The following is a 6,980-nucleotide window of genomic DNA, read 5'->3' as shown; positions in this document are numbered from 1 at the left end:
AACCCTTTATCGACCAATTGGCTCGTCTTGTCGGCGTGAGTTTTCTCATCCCCGCGTTTTGAATCCCGATTGAGTCAAGCATACCATTGACGTTACACATTTCTGTTTCGTCAAAGAGCTTTCATCACTTTCGAGCACGAGGCTAGGGCACCCTCATTACACATTTTGTTTGGATTGGTATCCCTCTCGCAAATCGGGGTTTGATTGCTTGGTGTGTAACCCACCCTTCTAAGCCAAAACCGTGTCAGCATAATGCATAATATAATGAACTATGAGTGCTTATGTGCTACTTGATCATAAGTCCTTCCGTGTCATTTTCAAAACTTTCAAAAAACAACTTTTTGCGCCGTTATAATGGCTAATTCAAACCTCGGTCTTTTGCCGATAGTTGCACACCTTTCTAGGCCGTCGTAATGACGATTTTCAAACTCGGTTTTAATAACCATTTCAACACGCCTTTCTAGGCCGTCGTAATGACGATTTTCAAACCCGGTTTTTATAACCATTTCAACACGCCCTTCTAGGCCGTCGTAATGACGATTTTCAAAATCGGTTTTCTACAACCATTTCAAATCACCTTTTCACGCCGTTATAATCTTCGCGTCTAGACACGGATTTTAACCCGTTTCGCGCCGACAATGGCTCTCTCAAAACCCGAGAAAATCACACACTCTTTTCTCGAGACACTTTCGAGATCCCGAGGACTATACACCGTCCCCGAGACCTCTTCAAACATTTCAAACTCGGTTTTCAAAACATACAATTTTGAATGTCAAAACTGTCTTGGGAAACAATACACTGTTTTCCGAGCCGATTCAAACTCAAAACCGTCTTTTGCAAATAAATTTAAGACAACCCTTTCAACTGACCGAATTACGGAGATCTCTATCTTCGGAAGCCGTCCGCAAAGTGACAAATGAATCTTTTTGAAAATTTTTATTTTCGAAAACTTCAGTCCACCATTCCAATTCCACCTCGTGTCTGTCGAGTTGAAGAAAACGTACTTATGGGTCTTTACTTATGAGTCGTCTCACCACGAGACTTGTCCAATGGCGCCACGCCATCATGCTGGACACGTGTCAAAAGTTCGGTCAACACCGTCACGTCATAAATCGAGTCAGCACCGCGGTGCCACGCACACTCATCCTCGTCCTGTTGAGTCTGATCTTTGTCTCGTCCGTGTGTTGTCTGCGTTTAGTCTTTGAACCGTGTCGGATTGAGTTGTAATGTGAGCCGTTTTTATACCTCAGAGCCATGGCCCCATCTTCAGCTTCGTCCAACAACAATGATAATAACAGAGATGTCACGACTGATCAGCTAGCCAGCCTGCTCACCGCTCTTAAAGTCACCCTGGATCACGTCGAGACCCGTATCGACGCCCTGGAAAACAAGGAAACTGGAGAACATAATACTCCACCTCTGACTGAAACTGAGAAGAGGCTAAAGCTTATGGAAGAACAGCTCCTAGCCCGGGCTAACAATATCCATCTTGAGAACAACCGAAGGTTCGAACCTGTTGGGGATCAGTTACCTGACAACTTTACCCTGACTGATGTACCTAAGTTCAAAGGAGTGGTGGACCCGCTCAATCATATCCATGCCTTCAAAGACTACATGGCCATTAAAGGGGTCAAACAAGAATTCTTCACCCGGATCTTCCCATCATCCTTGGAACCGATCCCTCGTCAGTGGTACTACTCCCTTGACCCGAAGAACCTTACTACCTGGGATGAGGTTGCGGTTGAATTTGATAAGCAATACGCTGACAATGTTGAAATCCAAGCCAATGCCCGTACCCTTGAGGTCCTAACCCATAATGACAAGGAGGGATTCACCAAGTACTTAACCCGTTGGCGGAGGGTAAGTACTCAGCTGGTCAGCAAGCCGAGTGAGTCAACTTTGGTGGAAAAGTTCATCAACAATCTCCGCCCAGTGTATGCCAACTTACTGAGGTACCAAAATATTAAGACCTTCCAGGATCTGCAAATTTTGGGGACACGCATTGAAGATGACCTCCGGAAGGGTGTCCTGGCCAAGACCACTAGTAGAGGCTACCAAGGATCCACCTCAACCGGGTCTCGCCCTTACGACCAAACAAACAAGATCGATGAGGTCAACCTCGTTGAACCTTCTGCTAAGAGAGCTGAGCGCCCCCAGAGAGTGTTCACTAATATAGGGTCAACTTATGCAAGTGCTCTAAAGAGGCTCATGGACTAGGGAAAATTACAACCAATCGGACCCACCCCGGATCTGACCGACGCTAAGAAATCCCGCTTCTGGAACCCCAATGCCTACTGTCAGTACCATCAAGGGAAAGGGCATGATACAGAAACCTTCTTCAAACTCAAACACATCATCCAAGACATGATTGAGAAAGGGGATTTGCCTTTACCCCCACCAACTAAGCCAAACAACAAAACAAACCCTCTACGAATCCACACTATCTCCAAAGATGAGCCAATTCTGGACTGCTCTCATCTCATCCTGCCAATTGATGACGAGGTGAATGCCTTGGAGAAAGATCCCTCGAACGGGGTATTTGTGTTCAGTGCTGCCACTATGCTCACCATGTTCCAACAGGTTGAGGAAGCCATAGCCAGCCTCTCTGAGAGGATTACCCGACTTGACGATGCCTACCGTCGGCTTATCTTCAATCCTCCACCACCACGCCCGAGGGAGAGTCCCCCGAGCGCCCAAATCTACCCTCACCAGGATGGATTGCTTCCACGACCATTCTGGCATGCACCACATAATAATCACCCTCACAATAATTAAACCCACAAAAACTACCCTCAAAAAAATTACCCTCACAAAAATATCCCTCACAAAAACTGCCCACCAAGAAATACCCCTCCAAGGTGCCTTCGAGATCCTGAAATCAACGGCATCTGGAGAGACAACGTTGAAGACATCTACCTTGTCCCAGAGAAAAAGATAGAGGCGAAAGAGATCAGTCACCTTACCCGGTCCGGACGCCCCTATCAGAACCCGAACAATCCAACGGTCGTTCTAATAGCAAACGATCAAGTTGTCCCGGAAGTAGACACTCAACCAAAGGCTCCTGAGAATTCAATCCTCAAACAGCTTCAGAAGGCAAAAGCCGAGATCTCGATCAGGCAACTGATCGCGACATCCTTTGAACATTGACAGGCTTTGCTACAGGCCTTGGGAAAACTAACTGTGCCCTCAACCTCTTCCCCTGAAGAAATAGTGGCACATATGACAATGGACGCCCCTGACATGAACAACCCTGTCGTCTTCTCTGACGAAGATATCCCTCCCTTCGGAGCAATCATAACCTTACCCTGTACATTACCGTACAATGTCTCAAGAAGAATGTGCCCATGGTCCTTATGGATGATGGATCCGCGGTGAATGTCATTACCCTCAAGACTGCTCACAAGCTAGGTATTAAGGAAGCTGATTTGGTCCCGACAAACCAAGGAGTACGCGCCTACTACGGCACTCGTCGCAAGGTCGCGGGGCTCATCACTCTAACTGTCGCAACCGGACCACTGGAAAGGCAAACTAGTTTTCAGGTGGTCGACATCGACGCCTCTTTCAATATGCTCCTGGGACATCCCTGGATTCACGCCGTCAAGGCGGTTACCTCGACTCTCCACCAGAAAATCAGGGTCCCCTTCAACGGGAAAACAATCACAATTCCTGCTTCCCCGATCAAAGCTGTCATGAGAAAGGGAATAGCCTCCCAGGCCATTGAGGAAGATGATAATGAAATGTGGGGATTCCAAGCTGTGAATGCCATAACTGATGAATCAACACCCTTTGATTGTGAACCGTTTTCCAACCTCACAGTCAACCGCATCATGATGCGCCAGGGTTACTTCCCGGGTTTGCCCCTCAATCCACTGAAGAGCACCTTAACTCCCTTGAAACAGGCTAAGGTCCCCAACATTCCCTTCGGACTAGGATACAAGCCTACCGACGAAGATATCCAGGAGATGAACCTCCTAGTTCGAAAACACAAGAAGCACGGAGTTATCCTCCATCCCTATCATCTGACCCTCAATGGATACTTTGTCCCCGAGGGAGAATCAGAGCTCTACCATGGCTTTCCGGAGCCGATCTATGACTCTGTGGCCAAGGCCAGATACCCGGGTGTGGAAGTCTTCCAGGACTGCTACTTCATCCCCGACAACACCGAAACTGCATCAACCGAGTCTAAGCCATCGTCATACCTCGATGGACAAGCTATCACTCTCCTCTTTGGAGAGGATAACATCAAGCACCTCGACTATGAGGACATCATCAACATCACCCTGAAGGACAATCAGTTTGACCCAACTGCCTTGATCTCCGACACTGACCCGGAGAAAGCTATACAAGGCTGGAGAAAAACCGTCAAGTGGACAGATCGCCAAGGCCGCATTTTCAAGATCACGACTGGAGAAGGTCCTATATTCAAAGAGGGTAGTGAAGAAGAATCTGAATCTAAGTCTGAGTCGGATTCAGAGTCTGTCATAGCTCCTAACACTCCTGATGTCCCAGTCAAGGTCCCCTTCCCACTGTTTTATCACAAGGTCATGGCTGATTCAGAGGCTGAGTCTACTAGGGTCACCCCCACTCCCATGAAAGGTGACAACCTGGAGCCTGTTCCAGGGACCACCTCCTCTGTTGTGTCGCCTTTGACCGACCACGAGATATCTGTCCTCTCCGAGCTTTTCGCTCGTGTCAACTTAATGAACGCTAAGTTTCCTTATGACTCGTCTCAATTTAACTGCAATGCAATTCTGAATGACTATGAGGAATTTGACTTGAGTGACTACCCACCTCACCTAGCCAAAGAATTTGACAAACGGGAAACCAGAACCCCCATCATTGAGGAGACCGAACCTATTAACGTAGGAACCGACAACACACCTCAAGAACTTAGGATAGGGATAACCCTGGACCCCTCGGAAAGACAACAGTTCTTTGACCTCCTCCACGAATACAAGGACGTATTCGCCTGGTCCTACAGAGACATGCCTAGGATTGACAGGGAAATTGCATAGCACCGGATACCCATTAAGCCCGGAGCTAAACCTGTGAAGCAGAAGCTACGCCGGATGCGTCCTGAATGGGCCCTAAAAATCAAGGAAGACGTAGATAAACAGTTCAAGGTCGGTTTCATCAAAGTGTCTGAATACTCTGATTGGGTGGCCAACATTGTGCCCGTACCAAAGAAAGACGGGAGAATTCGGGTTTGCGTCGACTTCAGGGATCTGAACAAGGCGAGTCCAAAGGACGACTTTCCTTTGCCACATGTGGACATTTTGGTAGACAACACTGCCGAACATGCTCTCCTATCATTCATGGACGGGTATGCCGGGTACAACCATATTAAAATGGCTGAGGAAGACAAGCACAAGACTGCGTTCACTACTCAATGGGGTACATATTGCTACACAGTCATGCCCTTTGGTCTCATCAACGCCGGGGCTACTTATCAAAGAACCGCTACCACTCTCCTACATGATATGATGCACAAGGAGGTAGAGGTGTATGTCGATGACATGATTGTCAAATCAAGAGAACGGGACAGCCACATCAACGCCCTTCGAAAATTCTTCGCTCGTCTGCGGAAATATAACATGAGACTAAATCCTCAGAAGTGTGCATTCGGGGTCACCTCCGGAAAACTCTTGGGACATGTCGTCAGCAAAAGAGGCATTGAGATTGATCCAACCAAAATTAAAGCCCTTCTACAAATGCCTCGACCTAGGAAAGAGAAGGAGATTCGGGGATTTCTCGGTCAGGTCCAATACATCAGCCGCTTTATTGCCAAGATCACCATGATTTGTGAACCAATATTCAAGAAACTTCGCGTCACCGATCACACCGATTGGGACGACGATTGTCAAAAGGCCTTCGACAGGATAAAGGAAATCCTATCCAAACCTCCTATCCTCCTGCCACCTCAACCGGGGATTCCTCTATCCCTGTACCTGACTGTTACCAACACAGCCATGGGAGCTATGCTAGCACAAACAGTCGGCGGCGAAGAACGAGCCATCTACTACATCAGCAAAAAGTTCATTGAGTACGAGACAAGGTACACCCAACTGAAAAAGACAGGCCTTGCCCTAGTATGGTCAACAAAGAAGCTGCGACATTACATGCTCAGCTACACGGTCCACATCTACTCCAAGATGGACCCGGTCAAATACATCTTCGAAAAACCCGTACTAAACGGAAGGCTGTCTAGGTGGACACTCATGGTGTCCGAGTTTGATCTCATGTTTGTACCCCTAAAAGTTATCAAGGGAAAAGCAGTCGCCGATTTCCTGGCAGAGAATTCCCTCAACGAGGATCTAACGACTGACACAGGGTCACTTCCTGACGAAGACATCCTTTGTGCCGACTCCGACGCATGGGACCTATACTTCGACGATGCATCTAATCTGAGAGGCTTTGGGGTTGGAATCCTCCTAATATCGCCAGAGGGAGAACATGTTTCGATTTCGGTCAAACTGGTCTTCGTCGTCACCAACAATGCCGCTGAATATGAAGCATGCCTCATCGGCCTATAAGAAGCCATCACACTTGCCATCAAGAGACTGAGGGTCCACGGCGATTCCTCGTTCATCATCAATCAGGTGTCCGAATCATGGAAAATCCAAAGTGACACTTTAGCTCCCTACCGAGCAAAGATCAATCAAGAGGCTGAGTTCTTCGACCAAATTGACTATTTCCACTTGCCACGAGAGGAAAATCAATTTGCTGATGACCTGGCAAAACTTGCCGCGCTCATCAACATACCTGACGACATGACATCGATGCGCCTATGTGTCGAGAGAAGGAGCGAGCCAGCTCACATTTGTGCCATCAATGACGATGAGGAAAGCCATGATGAACCTTGGTACCAAGCCATCCTCAACTACAAAACCAAAAACGAATTCCCTCCCAACTCTGATCAAAGAGGACAAAGAGCCATCCGTTTACTTGCATCACAATTCGTGATAAACCAAAATCAACTC

Source organism: Silene latifolia, chromosome 1 (assembly GCF_048544455.1).
Source record: "Silene latifolia isolate original U9 population chromosome 1, ASM4854445v1, whole genome shotgun sequence".
NCBI classification, from domain to species: domain Eukaryota; kingdom Viridiplantae; phylum Streptophyta; class Magnoliopsida; order Caryophyllales; family Caryophyllaceae; genus Silene; species Silene latifolia.
Note: the sequence above shows the minus strand (reverse complement) of the source record.